We start from the raw sequence: 21542 nt of genomic DNA, 5'->3' as shown, positions 1-21542 counted from the left end.
GGACTGAGGACTGAGGAAGGGACCATGGGAGGGACCATGACAAGTGTAACAAGGGCAAGTGCCAGATTTTGCACCTGGGACACAGCAACCCTGGCTGTACAGACAGACTGGGGGACGAGATGCTGGAGAGCAGCTCCATGGAGAGCTCTGGGGGTTCTGGTCAGTGGCAAGTTGAACATGAACCAACAGTGTCCCTGGAGCCAAGAGGGCCCCGTGTCCTGGTGCATCCAGCACGGCACGGCCAGCCGAGCAGGGAGGGGATTGTCCCGCTCTGCTCTGTGCTGGGGCGGCCTCACCTGCAGCATTCACTGTGTGCAGGGCTGGGGACACAGGAGAAAAGGAGATAAAGCTACTGGAGGGTGTCCAGAGGGACATGAAGCTGGTGAAGGTTTGGAGGGGAAGCCGTATGAGGAGCGGCTGAAGTCCCTGGGTTTGTTCAGCTGGAGCAGAGCAGACTGAGGGCAGAGCTCATGGGGCTGCAGGTTCCTCAGCAGGAGCAGGAGGGGCAGGGCTGAGCTCTTCTCTGTGACAGTGACAGAACCCAGGGAATGGCAGCAGATGTGCCAGGGAGGGCAGTGGGACATGAGGGAAAGGTTCTTCACCCAGAGGTGCTGGACACTGAACAGGCTCCCAGGGCGATGTCACGGCCCCAGCCTGACAGTGTTCAAGGAGAGACTGGGCAATGTCCTCAGACACACGGTGTGAACTGTGGGGTTGTCATTGCAGGGACAGGAGTTGGACTCCATGATCCTTGGGGGTCCTGTCCATGTCAGGACGTTCTATGGTTCTATGACCTCCCAAAACGTGACCTAGTGCCACCCAGCGGGTGCTGCCTGAGGGCTCTGGCTGCTTCCCGCTCTCTGCAGGCTTGTTTTTCTTACTTGTTTCACTTCTTTCCATCACCTAAGGAGCTAGAACAGAATATATATTTTAGACTCTCTTATAAACAAGCAGATATCTGATTAGTGTATTTTCCTAAGTAATTAGTGCTCATATTGACAGTATCTCACTCAATAATAATGATTTCAATCAAATCAGAAGCCAGAAGGGAAGTGAATAGGTGATAAATTAAGTAACCAGAAAAAAAAGAAAAATTGGCTGGTTATGTTTTTGGCAATCAGTTGCATAACTATTAACTTTAAAAAGTTTTTAAAAGATTTCTGACTTTTAAAATGTTTTGGTGATGTGGGAGTTATTTTACCAGCACTGGCAATGGCATTGAACAGCTGCAGGAACGGTACAGGTAACGAATTGATTTGCAAAACTGAAATTATTTCATTATTGTGTATAGCATATTAGGTATTTGCGATTTTTTTTTGTAATCTAATCAGCACTGTCGATCTGACAAAAATGGACTTTCTGTACTTTGGCTTTATTCTGTGTTTGTTTAGCTCATACTTTTATGAGAAATGTTGCTCTCACAAGGGCTTATTTTTTAGCAGAATGATGTTCTGTGCCACTTTGCTGCTGCTGGGGCCTATGGGCGCCTGGCACAACGATTTTTCTCAAGGAAGGGTTTTCCCCAAGGCCCTGAAGAGGGAGGCACCTGCTTCACTTTGCTCTGCGACTGCAACAAAATCCAGACCAGTAAACCCAAACCTGCCTTCTTCTCAGGTGAAATCCCTGATCTCTTCCCCGATGATGAAGTAGAAAACATAATCAACAGCGTGAGGAATGAAGTCAAAGGCCGAGGGCTGGTGGACTCCAGGGAGACTTGCTGGAAGTTTTTTATAGAGCGTGTTCGACGGCAGCTGAAGGTGAGACAGGCTGGGGGAGTTCAGGTCTTCGCCATCTGCCTTGGTGCAGGAGCATGGGGTGAAGATGCTTTGGGCTGCCTGGTAGGAAGGTCAGACCGCAGCCTGAAAGGCTTTTCTGCCTGTTCATGATGAGAACTGTGATGCACTCAGCAAGTAGTACTGAAGTGCAGGAAATGCTCTCTGTTGCCATCACTTCTTGGGTGTTAGAAAGCACTATGGAAGTTGAGAACGTTCTCTTTCAAGAGCTGAGCAGGACCAGCCGCTCCCTTTTCAAAGCCGGGCACAGGGGTGCATCAGGACGAGGTCTTGCTGCTTGAAAGAGCTGCTGAAGGGATCAGTGTTCATGTTGTTGGGGTTCCATTGCCAGAAGAAATGAAGTATTATGTTAAAAACAGAGTGCTGGAAACTGAGTGGCATGCAATGTGCCTACAGGATTTCTTCCAGCACAGCCCATAATCCAGCATAGAAAGGCCTTATGAATATGTCCAAAAGATCCCAGAACAGTTTCAGGACTATTTCCCATGTGTGCTCAGCTCACGGGGAAAGCACAGTGAGGCGCACAGGAGAGTGAGACTGTTCCAGAAGGTGTTTACCCCTCTGCAGCGCTGTTCACTGCTGCCGGCACAGGGCCAGGAGCTGGGGAGGGCAAAGAGAGAAGCCTTGATCTTTGCTCAATGAAAGCATGTCCTCCTCCTTACTGCTCCGTTTGTGTTGGTGGGACACGGTCACTGAGATAGGGTGGCCCGTTGCTTTTTTGATGTGGGAAGGTACATGTTTAGGATGGGGAACAACTGGAAAATTAATTTTTGAGGGAAAATTTGAGGACCATGCCACAGTGTAGGTGCCCAAGGAGAGGGAATGCAGTCCTGCTCTTTCCCTCTCTGGGTGTAGAGGGGATTTTCTGATGAGTCCTGATGCTGTTTTGTGACTTTTCAGCATCTTGGTTGTCTTCTGCCTCCCGTCCCCTCATGGATCTATTCCTGTTATTGTGGTGCACTGGAAGGGCAGTGTGAATATGATTTACTTGAGGCTGATCCCTTCTCTTTTTTCTACCCTTCTCCTTAACCGTGTGTTACAGCAGATGGATGGGGTCAGCTAGGAAGTATTATTTATGCTTATAAATATCTCCAGGGTGGGTGTCAGAGGATGGACAGTGGTGCCCAGCGCCAGGGTGAGGGGCAACAGGCACAGACTGAAACACAGGAGGCTCCATCTGAACATGAGCAGAAACTTGTTTGCTGGGAGGTGCCAGAGCCTGGCCCAGGCTGCCCAGAGCGGGTGTGGAGTCTCCTTCTCTGAGACATTGAAACCCGCCTGGACCCACCTGTGTGATCTGCTCTGTGACCCTGCGTGAGCAGGGCTTGGACTGGGGGATCTGCAGAGGTCCCTTCAGCCCAATCGTCTGGGATCCTGTGAAGAGGCTTTTGTACATGGACAGCTTCCTGAAACTTGCCTGGCCCTGACAGAAAAACGTAGAGGTGCCCAAGGCATATGCTTGAAGGTGCAGGAAGGATTTCTGTGTGTCTGTCCCCATGCGCAGTGGCCATGGCAGAGGAGCAGGAGCTCTAAGTTCAGCTACCTCTTCTGAAATGGAAACTAAAGTGGGTTTGTTACAGGCAGTTCTTTTGTGGCTTCTAAAAAACAGATCATGATGGAGGTGTTGACCCACTATAGCGACATCTGAGCTAACAGCAGCCTGTCCTATGACACTTGCTAAGGTACCAGCCAGGGCTAACAAGTGGGAGAGGGATGATGCACTGAGTGAGATACACTGCTTCCCAAGCTGGTCCTTGCTCACATGTTGCTACTTCATTGCATGGTGGCATCTTGTCCATGTCCTTCTTTGTGGCCAATTAACAAAGCTTATATGGATTTATGAGCCACAGCGGGCTCACAGGAAAAGGGCTGTGATGAACAGTAGTGGTAGGTTTTGGTTCTTGGGTCTTATCTTGCTGTTAAAGCTGGTTGTGAGGCAACAAAGAGGAAAGGTACTTTGCCTTGTCCTGACTTTACGTCCTTCCAGAAGGAGTTTCCTGCTGGCAAAGGCAGAGCTTGTGCTGCCAAGAGGAGCTGTGGGCCAAGCGGCTGTGGGGCAGGAGGCTCCCAGCCTGCAGGAAAGGCAGGGGATGAGGGAAGGGATAAGGCTGGAGGAAGGAGAAATGGTGCAGGGCAGAGGGGATGCTGGGCAAGGGAGTAACAGCCCCTTGACCAGGCCCCAGAATAATGCAAAGAGAGACCCCCAGGGGCCCACATACACTGCACAATTTGCTGCAACTCAGAAACTTTTAGCAGCTGGACTGAAATAAAAGCCTGAAAAGCAAAGGACCTGCTGCACAAAAATGCAATGAGTAGGGAAAATATATTCATAAATGCTTTTATTTCTGTTCTGCTTTGTTTTGAGGTTTCTCTATTCAAAAAATGTCTCACTCTGATAAAAGCAGATTTTGAGTTTGAGCCACCTCGACTCTTTTCAATGCTGCTTTCGGGGAAACAGCCCAGGTGGGCCTGTGGTCCTGCCAGGACAATTTAGATCCATTCACTTTAATTCCTGGTTGCACCACTTGAATACAGATGCCAGTTCCCTGCTGGGCAAAGCTTTGTTTCACTGCTGAAGCAGGGAAGGGTGGTTTTATTAAAACCCAGCTTCAAGCTTGAAAGTGTGCCAGGCTTCTGCTTTTGACCATGGCAATGTTTAACACCACTGCTTGTCTTTATTGCAGAGAAAAAATGTGTTCACTGCCACATTACCTTTTTTTCCATGCCAGGCTTGCTGGCCTGAAGTGCAAGGGCTCAAGGACTGAGGTTGCTGTAACCTCAGCTGGTGCTGTGAGATCTTCCATTCACGGAATCCCAGCCTGGTGGGGCTGAAGGGCCCTCTGCAGATCCCCCAGTCCAAGCCCTGCTCACGCAGGGTCACAGAGCAGATCACACAGGTGGGTCCAGGCGGGTTTCAATGTCTCAGAGAAGGAGACTCCACACCCGCTCTGGGCAGCCTGGGCCAGGCTCTGGCACCTCCCAGCAAACAAGTTTCTGCTCATGTTCAGATGGAGCCTCCTGTGTTTCAGTCTGTGCCCGTTGGAAGTGGATGGAAGAGCCTGAGCTGGGCTGTGCAGCTGGAACCCCATGCCTGCTCCTGGCTGTGTCTTCTCCCGTTCTCCTTCCCTGGGCTCTGCAGGTTGTGCTGTGTTTTTCGCCCGTGGGCAGCAAGCTCCGTGTCCGCAGCAGGAGGTTCCCTGCCATCATCAGCTGCACGGCCATAGACTGGTTCCAGGAGTGGCCGCAGGAGGCCCTCGAGTCTGTCAGCCTCCGCTTTCTGCAAGAAACAGAGACCGTGGAGGTGAGCACCTCACCCACTGGCATCTGGGGCTGCCATGGCCGTGCCTGGGTTTGGGTTCCTCTGCGGGGGGTGCTGGTGGCAGCCAGGTGTGACATGTCCCTCTGCTTGGTGCAAGCAGTGCCTCTCGCGATGGGGACAGCACTGCAGGGACAGCACTCACCCAGGACATCTGGGTGACCGTTCAGAGAGGAATTGCTGGTAACTCTCTACTGCTTTAGGATGAGAGAAAATGGCCTCAAGTTGTGCCAGGGAAGGTTCAGATTGGATATTAACTAAGGTTTCTTCCCCAAAGGGCTGTCGGGCATTGGAACAGGCTGCCCAGGGCAGTGATGGAGTCACCATCCTTGTGGAGGGGTTAGACAGAGATTAAGTTCTTAGGGCCATGATTTAATACCAGAGTTAAGTTATCGTTACACTTGATGTTCTCAAGTGTCTCTTCCAACCAAAATGTTTCTATGATGCTAATTAACTTAAGCAAAGCAGGTTTTTCAGAGAGGGGCACAGCCCTCAGCTGAAGCATGGCCGTGGGCACCATGTTGTGTTTGTGCACTGATAGCACTGCCAGACACACCACTGCTTTGCAAGCAAGAGCGGCAGCTTACAAATCGGTGCAGGAAATAACCTAATGCTTATGGTTATTGCAGGGAACGTGGGCTTTGCTCTCCACAGGCGTGTCTGAGCGCCTGTAATTCTCAAGGGCAAAATTATGTCAAGTTCTCATTGATGACAACCTGCTGCTAGACTAAAAGAGATTCAGTTATGTTTATTTAGCTTTTCTGGGCAGGATTTTTGTAGAATAAAGTCTACAATGTTTCTTTTTATGTGTGTGCTTTCCCTATTTGTAGAGGAGAAAAGCCCAAATTTATGCTTGAAAGGCTGTTATTTTATAGAGCTTAATGCTAGAAAAATTGCTTGGAATAAGATAAAATATGAGATAAAAAGATATAAAAAGAGGTATACAGTACATGAACAGACAAAGTTATTTTAGAGATAACAAATGAAAAGGGATCAACTTGGATGTTCCAGCCTGGATTTTGCTGCAGCAGAATAAAATGTTAATAAATTCCTTTGTATATGGCACAGATCTGCACTACATATAGTTGTTCAGTTTGAAATATTTTCTCCTTGTCTTCTCATCTTACTTTTAGGATTCAGTGAAAGATTCAATAAGCAAATTCATGGCCTATGTCCACACAAGTGTCAACGAGATTTCGCGATTGTATCTGAGCAATGAGCGACGATATAACTACACCACTCCAAAGTCCTTCCTTGAGCAAATCAAACTCTATCAGAATTTGCTACTGAAGAAGGGCAAGGATTTAAAAGCAAAAATGGAGCGGCTGGAGAATGGCCTGGAGAAGCTCAAGAGCACATCTGCACAGGTAAGCAAACCCTTGGGGTTAAAAGCTGATGGGTTTTCGTGTTTCTCTGTTAGAGGCATCTCCTCATCCTGGTTTGAAGGAGAACTTTACCGGCTGGAACTGTGCAGAGTGTAAAATTTGCACTAGATCCTGGCTCTAGTCTGGTGTGAACTGGTTCTTTGAGGAGCAGGAGTTGTGTCTGTACTGGAAAGGAGAAGGGGAGGGATGTATATTCAGTCCCTGCTGCTGGGGTGGTGCCAGTCCCTGGTGACAGATCACAGGAACTGAAATGAGATAGGGATCCAACTGGCTATGTACATCTTTTAATTATTATCTTTCAGTTGTGACAAGATACCTTATAAAATAGAGGGAGATCAGTGATTTTTGGAGTAGCATCCAGGGGATCTACAATGACTTCAGCAAGAATCCTTTTAAAATATAGCTGATGGTCATTTTTCCTTGCATTATGCTGTCCATCTTTGAGGGAAGCTACTGCGTGTCTGAAATGTAGACCAGCCATCCCCAAATCGCCCTGCCAAGGACCAGCACTGGCACTCTTGTGCAGTAAAGACTAGATGTTGTTCTGAGTATTTCACAAACCCCTCTGTAGTGACTCAAACTGCCTTTCAGAGCTTTGCTGTCTACACCAGTTGCTAGCTCCCGTTTTTCTCTCCATTTCATATTCTATTAACTGTTTCAAATGTTCTCTTACAAGCTTCTGCTGTGGCAAATGGACCTCTCCTGAAGCTGCTCTGAGGAAATGCAGGGGGTTGGTGGGAATGAAGGACTAGCGGGTTCACTCCCTTCTGCCTATGTGCTCTGGGTAATGCTGCTGACATCAACAACGTCTGTCGTGCTCAGAAGGGTATGTGCCTCGCTGGAGGGTGATGTATGGGCTTTATTAGTGCCTCTTGGCTCTGAGAGCCTGCGTCTCACTTGAGCACTTGCTTTCTTCATGGTGCAGGACAGGTCTTTGAGGACACAGAATGGGAGGGGGCATGTTTCATGTCCCCTTTGCAGGTTCTGTCATCTCCTGCGGAAGGATGGGGCTGCGGTTGAACAGCCAGTAGCAGAGAACACCAGTTAGAACCAGTGATGTCAACCAGAGCGACCTCACACCCACCCTACCTATGGGGGGAAATCATTTTGCTGACCTGTGCATTGCTGCTGGTTTTGGTGGTGTCCCAGTGATGGAAAATTTGTGTTAGGTCTATTTTTTATTGCAAGCAACTAATATGAAACCAACCTTTTGAGGGGAAACAAGTCCCTGTAGTGTCGGTCAAACATGGGGACCTTTTGTATTCTTCAGTTGTATCTGCATATAGGTGTTTTGTTGGCAAGGGTTCTCTGACCAGCCACAGAAGAGGTGCTGAGGAGTGGTGGAGGGCTGGGGAGGAGATGGGGAGCCACAGCACCTTGGGGTCTTGTCTATTTTACTGTTGCGAGAAGGATAAAAGGAAGCGATGTTCATATCTGGTTGGAGTAAGGCTGGGTGAGAAACGCCTGTTTGTGAGGTTCCTGAAGATGCAGAGCAGTGAGGAGAAATGTGTCAAATTTGAATCTGAGATTAGCACTGGGGGCCTAAAATTAAACACCTGAAATATCAGATGTGTGCAATAGTCAAAACTGCTGCCGAGTTGAAACAAGGGTGTGGATATTTAGCAGTAGTGAAAATCATACCAGAACGTTCAATCTTGTCTGAACTTTACACTCACCCATGGTTGGTCCTGGTGCTGAGGAGCTGACGAGTCTTATGTCTCAGGTGTGTCATCTCCAAGCTGTGTCGTGGTGCTTGAAAGTGATATGTTGTGGGTTGTTTTGGTTTTGTTTTTTTCTTTAAATTTCAAAGCAAAGGTGGAGGATTTCGATGCCTGGGTGTGGCCTTACGTCTGAGGACTAGTGCTCCTGTCACCAGGATTCTCCAGTTTCCTGCTGCTTGGATGCCACGACAAGTTAATTATGAGTTTTATGCGTTTCTATAGACCTTCCAGTGTGGCCTCAGCATGAGGGAGCTGTTGTGCAAATAGTTGCGGGGTACATTTTGACTTAACCATTCCAACTTCAAAATAACCTCTTCCCCCTCCTTTGACTTGTTTCCCCTCTCCACCCCTCGTCCCTGCTCTGGACAACTTGATACTGTTGACCAACTTTTCTTCTAAAGAAATGTTTTCCATTTCCTATGTTTCCTCACCATCTTTCCCTGAAGACAGCGACTGTCCTCAGTACCCTGAAACGCAGGAGCCGGCTTCCAGTTATTAGGACATAGAAGACTTAGGAAGATGCGTGGGATGAGTAATTTGTTTTTCCAAGTGATGTTCACCATGAAGAGGTCAGCGCTCTGTTCAGAGCTCATTGCTGAGTCATTTTTTGGATGACCTTGGTTAATATTGCATCACTGGATTCCAGATCCAAGTCTTGCTTGCTCTATCAATTAGTCGCTGACCTTTGTGATGTATTTTGTGTTCTTGAAACAAAGCAGGGAAAATGAGGTAAAATGAGTCTTCTGGGAACCTGCCCTGCAGGTTTTCTGTTCTTTAATAATTCTTCTTGCTCTGTCCTGGTTGAGTGTTCATGGGTAAGAAGACCAACAAGGCCAATATCCTGGTGGGGGTTTGTTACAGCCCACCCAACCAGGATGAAGAGGCAGGTGCAATATTCTGTGGGCAGCTGGGAGAAGTCTCCTGATCGCCAGCCCTTGTTCTTGTGGGGGACTTCAACCCACCAATGTCTGCTGGAAATACCACACACAGAGAGATTAATAGTGTTCTCTCCTCACTCTGGGGTGATGGTCTGCTGTCATTTTTCCTGCCACCTCGGTCTCTCTTTGTACAATTATTCTTGAAGTGTTACCCAAAAGTTTCCGAAGAAGCAGCAAATAGCTCTGTGTGCAAGCTGCCACCCTTTTTGGTGTGAGAGAGGGGAAATCTGAGTACCTGGTTACCGTGACGTTTGTAGAAAGAGGAGAATTTTTCATGCCTTTATTCCTGGCATTGCTGTGCCAGGGACGGCTCCGCAGGCCACCCGTGGGAGCGCATTAGATATTTCAGCTGTGCCTTCCCGAGGCGGCGGTGTGAGCCCGCCCCGCTCAGCGCTGTCTCATCAGGCGTTTTCATGGCTGGGCATCAGGCTGTGTGGGAAGGGAGGAGAAATGGATGTGACAGACTGGTTTTGCTGTGGAAACGAGCCTGACATTAAAGGGAACTTGTTTGATGTGTTGAGGGGGTGAAACTGGAGGAGTGAAGTTCATAAATCTGCATTCCTGGTGCTGCCCCCAGGATACCACTAAAGAGAGTGGATTTAGTTGTTTAGGCGTAGCTCCTGTTTCTCTCTTTCCACTGCACAAACACTATTAAATTGTCCCTGTTCAACTGTGTTTGAGCTGTAGCCTCACTGGGGAAGTGTGATTTGTTTCCTTACACAGGTGAGGGAGGCTGGAGGTCAGCAAACGTCCCCCAGATGTGGCGAGGTCTGTTAGCAGAGGGTCCTCAGCTCCCACTTGGATCATTTCCACTGGGAATTTAACGTGTTGCCCAAGCCAAACTGGGCAGTAACACACACCTTCACAGTAACACACACCTCTGGCCTTCCAAATGTTTCATTCGGGCAAAGCCCCAACTGAATTTCTTGATTTTAAAATCCTGACAGTGTTATAGCAAGTCATTTACCCTTCCGCTATTACATGTGCTTGGCTGAAAGAAGGTTTTGTCAGAACATTTTCTGTTCTCAGAGGCTGTGCTGAGGGCTGAATTTACATCAGCTGTTGAGTGCTGGTGGGTTTTAATCCCTCACTTGTTTTGTTGTGGCCACGTAAACCCCTAAAGCTCCCATTCATGTCTATATCCAGCACATCATTTTTGGGCAGAAGCTCACAAGCCATATCTGCTATCAGTGAAGCCTCCCACTTCAGTTTCCTGCAATCCCCAAAGATGTGGAGCTGAACAAGAAGCTGCTGCTGAGTTTGCTGAATGAAGGGATTCCATGCTCCTGAAGGCTGGAGTCATCTGGATTTACAGTTGCGCCTTTGCCCAGGTGAAAACAGCATTGTAGTGCTGGGCAGCAGGAGGTGACAATGACTGAAGCGCACAAAGAGACTTCTAAGAAACCGCCCTCCACTTGAAGCTGATGCCGAATGTCAATAGCTTCAGTTTATATGATTGCGAATCTTGCTCTCTCTTCTGGTATAAAAATGGAATTATCAACAAAAGCAAGTGTCTGACTTCCCTTCTAGTAAGTACTTTTATGTAGGTAAAGATGTATTGAAGGAGCATTAAGTAATCCTTTATGCGCCTGACCTCAGGACAGGGAAAAACTCCATGGTCTGCACAGAGCCTGTGGAAATTAATCGATACGGTGCTTTTAGAAAGAGACTTTCTGTCTTGGAGTGAGAGCCAGTGTGAGCTGCCCCACCATGTGAGCGCTCCAGCCTGTTGCTGAAAGTGCTCCTACCTTACGCGTCTGAGTAGCTGCTTGGTGGAGCTGCTACCACTGCTGTGCCTCGAGGCTGCCAGCTGAATGGGGGATCCCTTCTCAAGCTCATTTGACATCACGAATTGGAACAGAAGTGTGATGGGAGCGGCTGAGGGAGCTGGGGGGTTCAGCTGGAGAACAGGAGCTGAGGGGAGACCTTCTGATCTCTGAACTGCCTGAAAGGAGCTTGGAGCCAGGGGGGTCGGGCTCTGCTCCCCAGGAACAAGCGCCAGGAGCAGAGGAAACGGCCTCAAGTTGCGCCAGGGGAGGCTGAGGTTGGATGTGGGGAACAATTTCTTCCCCAAAGGGCTGTGGGGCATTGGAACAGGCTGCCCAGGGCAGTGCTGGAGTCACCATCCCTGGAGGGGTGGACAGACGTGGAGATGAGGTTCTTACGGATGTGAGTTAGTGCCAGTGTAGGTTAAACAGTTGAACTTGGTGATCTTAAAGGTCTTTTCCAACCAAAATGATTCTATGATTCCACAATGTAAAGTCCCTCAAGCCTTGGGCGTCTGACAAGGGCTGTATGTGTCAGCAGATCACAATCATGATGTTTGTGGTGTGAAAAATGCCCTTAGTGCCACAAGTCTGTAGGACCTGATGGTTGTAAGGGAACTGATGGGCATCTTCTTCTGCCGTGTGTGTGCGGGGTGCGGGGGGGAGGAGGTGTGTTGCAGGGTGTGCCTGGCAAGCAGGGGGTTCCTGGTGCACAGGACCTCCTCAAAACCTGCACGTGGCAAAATAACACCTGCTCTGTTCTGTAGGTGTCAAGGCTGAGAAGAGAAAGAAAGCGTAGCTGAATTGTAGTGCGTCATCGCCACTGCCAAACACATATGTACAGTGCATGCGTGCCTCTGTTAGAGGGGACGTGATGTGACACCAGATCTCGTGTTCAAAGAGAGGTGACAGCTGGGTGTATTTGGTTTTCTGATGAGAACAGCTTGCTGCAAGTGCCTGGCCTATGGTGAGGCTCCTGATTGCACAAAGGCAATCCCAGGAACAGCTGAAATGAAAGTTTCCACCTGCTTCCCATCAGATCATACTCAAAGCAGCATTTGCATTGCCCTGGCACCTCAGTCCTCTTTCCAGGCAGGGAGCAGGGCTGGGACAACCTCAGCAGCTCCATCTGCTGATGGGGTTTCTCCCCTGCTGGGTTCCTCACCGCTCGCAGGCTGCTCCACTGTGTGCACCACACACACCGACCCTGACCCAAGCAACCATGGGCAAAGGAGAGCAGCAAATCTTGCTAACAGCTAGAATACCACTTTTCTGTGCTACCGTGGCATTGCTTGCTTTGCCCACAGGCCCTCTGTGCTTTTGAGTGCTGCTCAGCCCCTCCGGAGTGTGACCCTGTGCTGCTGTGCAGGGCAGGAACAGGTTGGTGCGTGTCTGTGCTCCCACATGTGTTTCTTCCCTCCAGGTGGATGAGCTGAAGGCCAGGCTGGCAGCCCAAGAAGTGGAGCTGAAGCAGAAGAATGAGGATGCTGACAAGCTGATCCGGGTGGTGGGAGTGGTAGACGGAGAAAGTGAGCAGGGAAAAGGCGATTGCTGATGAGGAGGAGCAGAAAGTGGCACTTATCACCCAGGAGGTCGAGCAGAAACAGAAGGACTGCGAGGAGGACCTGGCCAAAGCTGAGCCTGCCCTGGAGGCTGCCCAGGCTGCTCTGAACACCCTTAACAAGGTAGGGTAAAGATTCCCCTGGGAATCCAGTATCTGCTGACTGCATTGGAGCAGGGGGAAATATCATCTGATGGCCCAAATTTTTGGGCGATGTATTCACCCTCCTCCAGCTTCCTCCCAGCTGGTGCATACTGGGTTCTTGGTGTAACTTAGAGTAGCAGCAAGGCTGCACCAAGTTGCCTTTTACTCATGTTTATGGAGAGCAGGAGGAACTGGAGGTGGGTGTTTCGTTTGCACCTCTTCTCCACTGTTGGCTGGCTCCACTGCTCGTTGGTTCTGCCCCACAAGGAAGGGAAGGTCACCTTAGAATCATAGATCCATAGAATCACAGGATGGTTTAGGTCGGAGGGACCTTCAAAGCTCCCCCAGTGCCACCCCTGCCATGAGCAGGGACACCTTCAACAGCTCAGGTTGCTCAGGTCATTCCCCAACTTATACTGGAACCTGGACGGACCTACAATTTATCTTGACTTGAAGTTCACACGGCATCCTGGAGCAGAAAACTCCTGCTGCACCCAGGGCAGAGGAGTGGCCAAGCACCTGGTGCAGCTGGAAAATCAGAATGAATCCCATGATTGCAGCAAGGCAAGGCTCTGTCATGCCTCAAACCATGGCTCAGTCATAGCCCTGTTGGGGGAGAGGAAAACAACTCTCCGTCATCAGGAATGGGTTTGCTGTTTAATTAGCTTTCAGAAAACATGGCTTTGCTGCAGAGATGTGTTGCTTTGGCTCTTGTTCCTGGAAGGGAAAGGACTGTACAAAGGGAAAATGTTTGTCTCCTTATTAGTTTTGGTTTCGTGCTGGAGCTGTAGAATATTTCATTAGGCAAAGATTAGGGAGATGCTGGGATTTTTCTCTAGGGACCTGTGAAGCTGCAGTAGCAGAGCACTGGAAGGCATGGTCTCCTTTACCTGCTGATCGGAGATGCGCCGGAGAGCTTGACCTGCTTACTAATGTGAATAATCTGCAATATTTGTGTGTGTATATACAGTTTCTCCCCAATTATCTGTCTTCTTTGGGCAGCACTGCTATATGCAACATTAATATGGAAAATAGTGAGAAAAACTGTCAAGTAGAATGCAGCAGTAAATATACATAGTTAGCTACCAAGAAGCTCAGTAAGTATGTGGATACATGGACATTTCTGTGCCAGTGTCACCTGCTAGTTTAAAAGAAGAACAACCATGTCTATTCAGACTTGTATAGTATATGCATAAAATAATTAAGGTAATAAGTATATGGACCATGATGGATGCCCAGCAGGTTATGACAGACCCAGCACAGAGCACCTGCAAAATCAAAAAAATGCAAAGCCAGATGTGACAGTGAGTTTGAAAACTTAGGAAATCAGGTTTTAGAGACAAAAATGCCCTTTATCTCTTGCAGTGCAATTTGTCTGCGGGCTGTTCCTCAGCACCTGCATCCCCTAAGGAGTGCAGGACATGGAACTCGGGGGATCTGATGTTTCGACATCCTCATCTCATTTTGGGAGGAGGGAAGGAGGAGATGAAGGCACAGCGACTCCGGGACTGCCTTCCCCTGCCCGTGGGTCTCTGCTTGGCACAAAGCACTTGCAAGAGGAGGCAGAGTTGTCTCTCTGGGCAGCCTGTGCCCGTGTGAGGAGGAGGATGGTGCTCGGCCAGTGCTGCTCAGTCTCCGCACAGGTTACAGAGAGCAGAAAACAGTGACAGTATCAAAAGCAACAAACTCGCCATGCAATTGCCTGCAAGGAATATCCCCCTGGAGATGGTCCAGAGACATCTGAGGATGCCATAGTGGTTCCTGAGGCAGGTGGCACTCGGTGTCAGTGTCCTGTCTGGTTTCCATCCTGGGGATACTCCAGTGTGCAGAAGAAGAATTTAGAGTGATATAAGGTTGTAGCATGGAGGGTGTTGATCTCTTCTCCTGAATAGCAAGCGATAGGATGAGAGGGAATGGCTTCAAGTTGCACGAGGGGAGGTTTAGATTGGATATCAGGAAAAATTTCTGAATGGAAAGGGTTGTCAAGCATTGGAACAGGCTGCCCAGGGCAGTGGTGGAGCCACCATCCCTGGAGGGGTGGAACAGATGCGGAGATGAGGTTCATAGGAACATGGATTAGTGCCAGAGTCAGGTCATGGGTTGAACTTGATGATCTTGAGGGTCTCTTCCAACCAAAATGATTCCATGATTCTGTGATTAAAATGCAACAGATTGATGCCATCAGGGAAAAGGGCAGAGCTCCTTTTACATGGTACTCAAGTTCATCAGCGTGGCGCTCACCATGGGCTTGACTTGTCCTCTTCCCGTGGCGCCAGAAACTCTCACAATAGGGAAGGAAACCAGGCACCCCATGCTGCCCAGGGCTTCCTCCATCTCCTGACCAGGACAGCATCATCCTCCCCTCCACCCAGGGCAGTGGCGTCCCCGTTCCTGTCATGCCGTGAAGTGTTCACTTCCTAGGGAAAGAACAACAGCACCCACTCAGCATCCCATTGCCAGCAAGATGCAGGCTGTGAAAGACAGGCTGCTTTGCCAGAGCCCCCCAAGCAGCACCCCCAGCACACGGGGGCTCCGGAGAGGCCACATCGTCCGTGCTGCTCCCGGCTGAGCTGAGCTGGGTGCTGGGGACACGGGAGGGAATGTCGGGCTGCTCGCCTGTGCTCACGGTTGGCTCCGTGTCATCGAGCATGTTAATTAGAGACGTTTCACACTGGAAATGCACACAGCTCCCAAGGGCCTGTTTCTGCCAGCTCGATGATTAAGAAAAGCTCAAAGCAAACGAAGACACATTTAGGAATAGATTCATGGCAGATACCTTTATCTAAAAAATGAATGCTCAGAAGTACCAGACTCTCGCACCTTGCTGCCACAGATAGAAACTGATAGAAGCAGAACATCAGAGAAAATAGATTAAAAACTATTCAGAACTGATAGAAACAGGAGCTGACTGAAACTCATAGATTTTCCTTAAACCAGTGTTGAAACAGCCCTTATCCTTGTTTTGACAACAGCGTGTCATCTGAGCACAGCTGAGTTACCCGCGCTGGTTTTTCCTATGCTAAAGCTAAATCGCGTGTGCGTGGAGACAAGATTTAAGATGTCAGCAGATCAAATCCTCAGCACTGCTTTATTGTCACAGTTGCAAGGGTGTTAGGAAATAGGTGCTTTCTCCACAATTCACCTTTTTTTAACTTAGGTTAAGATTCATCCCACTTTCTATTAGGGACTCACTGAAGCTGCCTGTGTTGACAGTGGAGGAGGTGGATTAGCTGATTTTCTTGTGAGGGGACTGTCTGTTCACCCCAATGACTGCCATCCTGCTAAAGGTGCTTTGTTTAAGTGCCTAAATTTGGGCTGGATGATGGCCCCAGGGGTGCACACAGATAGTTCAACAAGACCTCAGTGCAAGGGTGTCTGGCACAGGGAGTAGTTGAGCACAAAGAGAAGAGCTTCAAGGCAGTTTTAGAGGGGCTGGGGGCAATTTGAAGAGGTTATTATTTGGAAAGTTTTCCTTTTTCCTTATCCTGATCTTCTGAGACGGCAAAAAACCTCCTGCAGCAGGGAAAGGGTGGGAGTGTGGGGAGGAACATGGGGCTGGGCTGGTCCGGGTGCAGGGAACTGAGCACATGTGCTGCAGACATGCACAGCGGTGATTTAGAGGCAAGAATGTTTGGGCTGGAAGAAACCCAATTTATCAGATTGATAGCTTGGGAGCCTGACTCTATTAGTTGCAAAGTAGAAAGCAAACCCATTAATTTTTGTCTAACAACCTTGTTTTCCCGTTTTCAGAAGAATCTGACGGAGCTGAGGTCCTTTGGCTCACCACCTTCAGCTGTCAGCAATGTCACCGCAGCCGTGATGGTGCTGATGGCCCCAGGAGGAAAGATTCCCAAGGACAGGAGCTGGAAAGCAGCCAAAGCCGCCATGGCCAGGGTGGATGGCTTCCTGGACTCCTTGATCAAGTTCGACAAGGAGAACATCCATGAGAACTGCCTCAAAGCCCTTCAGCCCTATTTACAGGATCCCAAGTTTAAACCCGAATTTGTGACCACCAAGTCCTTGGCGGCGGCCGGGCTCTGCTCCTGGGTGGTGAACATGGTGCGGTTCCACGCTGTGTTCTGCGAGGTGCAGCACAAGCGGCAGGCTCTGAGCAGGGCCAACGCCGAGCTGGCGGCTGCCCAGGACAAGCTGGCCAGTATCAAGGCCAAGATTGCTGTAAGTGCTTGCCCTTCGGTGGGAGCAGTGTAAGGGAAAGGGAGCTGGGGGTCCTGGGGACAGCAGGGTGACCATGAGCCAGCACTGGGCCCTTGTGGCCAGGAAGGCCAATGGTACCTGGGGTGGATTAGAAGGGGGTGGTCAGTAGGTCAGAGAGGTTCTCCTGCCCCTCTGCTCTGCCCTGGGGAGACCACACCTGGAATATTGTGTCCAGTTGTGGCCCCTCAGTTCCAGAAGGACAGGGAACTGCTGGAGAGAGTCCAGCGCAGCCACCAAGATGTTGAAGGGAGTGGAGCATCTCCCGTGTGAGGAAAGGCTGAGGGAGCTGGGGCTCTGGAGCTGGAGAAGAGGAGACTGAGGGGGGACTCATTCATGGGGATCAATATGGAAAGGGGCAGTGTCAGGAGGATGGAGCCAGGCTCTTCTGGGTGACAACCAGTGACAGGACAAGGGGGAATGGGTGCAAACTGGAACACAGGAGGTTCCACTTAAATACGAGAAGAAACTTCTTCCTGGTGAGGGTGGCAGAGCCTGGCCCAGGCTGCCCAGGGAGGTTGTGGAGTCTCCTTCTCTGCAGACATTCAAACCCGCCTGGACCCCTTCCTGTGGAACCTCAGCTGGGTGTTCCTGCTCCATGGGGGATTGCACTGGAGGAGCTTTCCAGGGCCCTTCAACCCCTGACATTCTGGGATTCCATGACTTGTCACACTGGTCACTGCCTGGGGAGAAATCCTCCACTTTGGAGCAAACTGCTTCTCTGTGCTCACGTGTGGAGTGGGAATCCAAAGATTTTTTTTTACTGCTGCTTTCTACATTTCATCTGTTCTTCGCCAGCCTTGCTTACACCTTGAAAGAAAGGCTAATTAATAATTCTTATTATTCCCACCTAGTTTTTCAAAACGTAATTTACCTCTACACCTGGGTCCTCAGGACACTCATTGTCTCAAACCAGTGTGTTCCTGGGGGGGAAGAGGAACCGGAGGCTCATTCAGAGCACTCATAGCATGTGCTGGGCTGGCTCCCTGCGCTCAGTCCCCGATGATGGGCGTTTTTTGCAGGATGACGACTGCTGAAGTACGAGGCTAAAAGTTTGTCCCTGCACAGCTCCCTGATGGCAAATCTTGTGCATCATCCTTATTTAGTTTTTTGCTAATTAAAAAAAAAAAAAGAAAAAAGGCAGCGCAGCAGGGACATCTTTACCCAGCCTGGCCTGGGATGTCTCCAGGGATGGTTCATCCACCACCTCTCTGGCCAAGCTGGGCCAGGCTCTCACCACCCTCAGGGCAACAATTTCTTCCTCATGTCCGGCCTGAATCTCCCTCCTTTAGTTTAAACCATCACCCCTTGTCCTATCGCAACAGGCCCTGCTCAAAAGTCTGTCCCCATCTTTCTTATCAACCCCATTGACGTATGAAAAGGCCACACTAAGGTCTCCCCGGAGCTTCTCTTCTCCAGCTGAACCCCCCAGCTCTCTCAGCCTGTCCTCCCAGCAGAGCTGTTCCAGCCTCGGATCATTCCTGGGGCTCCTCTGGCCCCGCTCCAGCAGGTCCATGTGTGTCCTGTGCTGAGGACCCAGAGCTGGACCAGCACTGCAGACAGCAAAAAAACCCCACAAAAAACCCAGACAAATAAGTCAATAAAATCAAAATACGTAAAAAATATTGACAAGTAAGTAAAAATATTGACTTATTTTGGAGCATGTGCCCCGAAACCTGCCTTTTCTTAACATGCTGTGGATCTGGCATCCTCCTTCATGAGTGAAGGATCCTGTGTGTCTGTGCCTTCGTACTGACACCACAGTGTGTGCAAAATCCCCTTTAAAAATCAACATGTGTTGTCAGCTGGGCTGACAGTTCTGTGTTGAAATATGCGGCTTTGAGATGTGCACTTAGAGAGGGGCAGCGCTGTTCCTGCAGCCCAGCTCGTGCGAGGACTCATCTGTTCCATCTTCGTTTTAGAAAATATATAGCTCTTTTGATGCCTCCTAGGCTTCTTAAAATGCTTACTACACTTTTTAACTAAAAATATTAAAGAAAAGGCTGCAGATTCCTCCAGTAGCCCCTTCCTGCTGCAGAGGTGGGCACAGCACCTGGAGCAGGGCTGGATTTGGAGCTATTTAGCCTCTAATTCTCCCATCTCAGATGTGAAATACAGCACTGGGAAACATTTTTTTATCCCTTTATGGTTCTTGTTTCTGAAGCTTTTAATGTCTGAGCTTTTTCTCTTCTTTCTTTTTTTGAAGAAGTGGGATTTGGTTAAGGAAGTGTCAATCCCCCCAATCTTTGGGGGGATTACTGGTACCTCACCAGCATGCGCTTGCAAAACTGATTGGTTTAGGTGAGTTTTCCCCTCTGCAGATGGGTAATGACACACTGCTCGGCGCAGGGCTGGATCTGTAGGGATCTTATCAAACTGCTTATCAAACTGTGATATCTTGGATACCTTCATTGACGTGAGGCTGATTCATACCTGCTCACAACAGGGCCCTGAGCTGCCGCATATCTATTTTTAGGAATAAATGAGACTATTTGGATTTTCAAAAATACTTATCACTTTGCCTGGGAAGTAAGGTCACTACAAATCTGGGGAGGGTAGATATAGAAGTGAGAGCTGTCCTCCCAGCTGCACACAGATGTGTTTGTGTGTTACTGCAGAGTGGGTCTGGTGGGCATTGCAGCTCTGACCTGTTCTCACAGCTCACGCTCATGTATCAGATTGTGCTTGTGTAATGGGGTTTTATATATAGGAGTGTACGTATGCACACACATTCATGTACCTGCAGGGACAGAAACTTTTTGTGTTATTAATTCCAAGACAGGTCAAGGAGGGAGCGCTTTGTGTTTTCCAGTATCCTGGAGAGCTGCAGATACTGGAATGGAATGGAATGGAATGGAATGGAATGGAATGGAATGGAATGGAATGGAATGGAATAGAATAGAATAGAATAGAATAGAATAGAATAGAATAGAATAGAATAGAATCCTTTTTTATTTTCAGGTTTGTTTCTAGCGTAGCTCAAACAGCGTTAGAGTGATTTACGAGCAGTTTATCCTTAAGCAGTTTGCACTGGGTGGAGATAAAATCTATTATTACTTCTGCCTCTCTTATCAGAAGTGAGATGCTCCAAGTGCTTGTGGGAGCCCTTGATTTGTTTTAGACCTGAGTGTGAGCAGCTCTGGCCAAGCAAAGGGACAGTGTGGGGGGCTCCAGGTGCTTTGGGAGCTTCTGCCCCTTCCCAGCCCTCAAACACTTTGCAGCCGGCCTGCACGTGAGATGGTCCCGCCTGGAGCTGCTTGCGCTCCTCTGTCACAGTGTCCAAGGCAGCTCAGGCAGCTTTAGGAGCAGGATCACTTTATTGACTTCTATGTCATAGTCCTTTCTAGAAAGAGGGCACAGGAGGTGTGTTCTGGCGATGGTTCAAGCCCCAGGAGCCCCTTGGGGTTCTGCGCGCAACTCAGCAGAGCCTCAAGGACTGGACCGAGACCAGAGGGGCTGCAGCATCAGAGAACAAAAGACTTGGTTTTCTTAGCTGCCCTGTTCATAGCTATAGCACCACTCATAGGTGCTTGGCCATAAGGACCCCTTTTCCCAGTTTAAATTCACACCAAATACATTAGTTTTGCAGGTTCTTCGCCTGTGCCCTGCGCTGAGGGTGTGAGTTCCAAGCACACAATGTAACCCAGGACCCGGCTGCTCCGCGCTGCTCCTGCTGCCGCAGGGGGAGTATCTCTCCAGAAGGGTTTGCCTTAAAACTGTGCTGTGATTTTCTCCTTTTATTTTCTTTTCTCATGTACAGCGCCTCAACGAGAACCTGAGGAAGCTCACAGCCAAGTTTGAGAAGGCCACTTCCGACAAACTCAAGTGTCAGCAAGAAGCCGAAGCGACAGCGTGTACCATTGCTCTTGCGAATCGACTGGTGAGTGTCAGCAGATGCAGCTCACCCCAAACCTGCCCCGCAGACACGGCACCCAAAATCCTGCACCCCAAAATACTCTTCCCAAACCCTGCACCCCAGATCCTGACCCCAAGCCCTGCACCAAAACCCTGCCCCTCAATCATGCACCCCCAAATCCTCCACCCCGATCCTGTCTTCCCAAACCCTGCACCCCAAACCCTGCACCCCCAAATTCGGCCCTACCAAACTCTGCACCCCTAAACCCTACAACTGAAACCTTGCACCCCCTAATCCTGCCCTCCCTACCTTCCTGAACCCCGAAACCTGCACCCCAAACCCTGCATTCCCAAATCCTTCCGTCCTATACCCTCCACCCCTAAACCCTGCCCCCAAACCCTGCACCCCAAAGAATTCCCTCCCAAACCTTGCACCTCCAAATCCTGCACCTCAAAGGCCTGGAAACCCAAGCCCTTCAACCCCATCCCTGCAACACCAAATCCTGTACCCCAAACCCAGCACCCCAGAATCCTGCACCCCAAATCCTGCCCTACCAAACCTTTCACTGCAAACCCCTGCACCCCGAGGTTGTGCTGCCCTAAACACTGAACCCCCAAATCCTGCAGCCCCAGATCCTTGCCTCCCAAAACTCTGCACCCCAACATCCTGCACCCCAAATCTCTCACCCCCAAATCCTCCCCCCACCACCCTGCAGCCTCAAATCCTTCACCCCCATCCCCAGCACCCCAAAACTCCACACCTCCAAATCCTGAACCCTGACACCCCGCACCCCCAAATCCTGTGCCCCAGTCCTGTGCACCCCACACTCTGCAACCTTAAATTTCCCCCC

General features: G+C 49.6%; 1 pseudogene; it reads left to right on the top strand.

Annotated features, from left to right (window-relative positions):
* LOC136113845 (dynein axonemal heavy chain 9-like) overlaps positions 1-21542 on the top strand; it is a 248318-nt pseudogene that overhangs the window by 100106 nt on the left and 126670 nt on the right.

This window comes from Patagioenas fasciata, chromosome 29 (genome assembly GCF_037038585.1).
Source record: "Patagioenas fasciata isolate bPatFas1 chromosome 29, bPatFas1.hap1, whole genome shotgun sequence".
Lineage (NCBI taxonomy): Eukaryota > Metazoa > Chordata > Aves > Columbiformes > Columbidae > Patagioenas > Patagioenas fasciata.
This window is presented reverse-complemented; position numbering and strand designations above follow the sequence as displayed.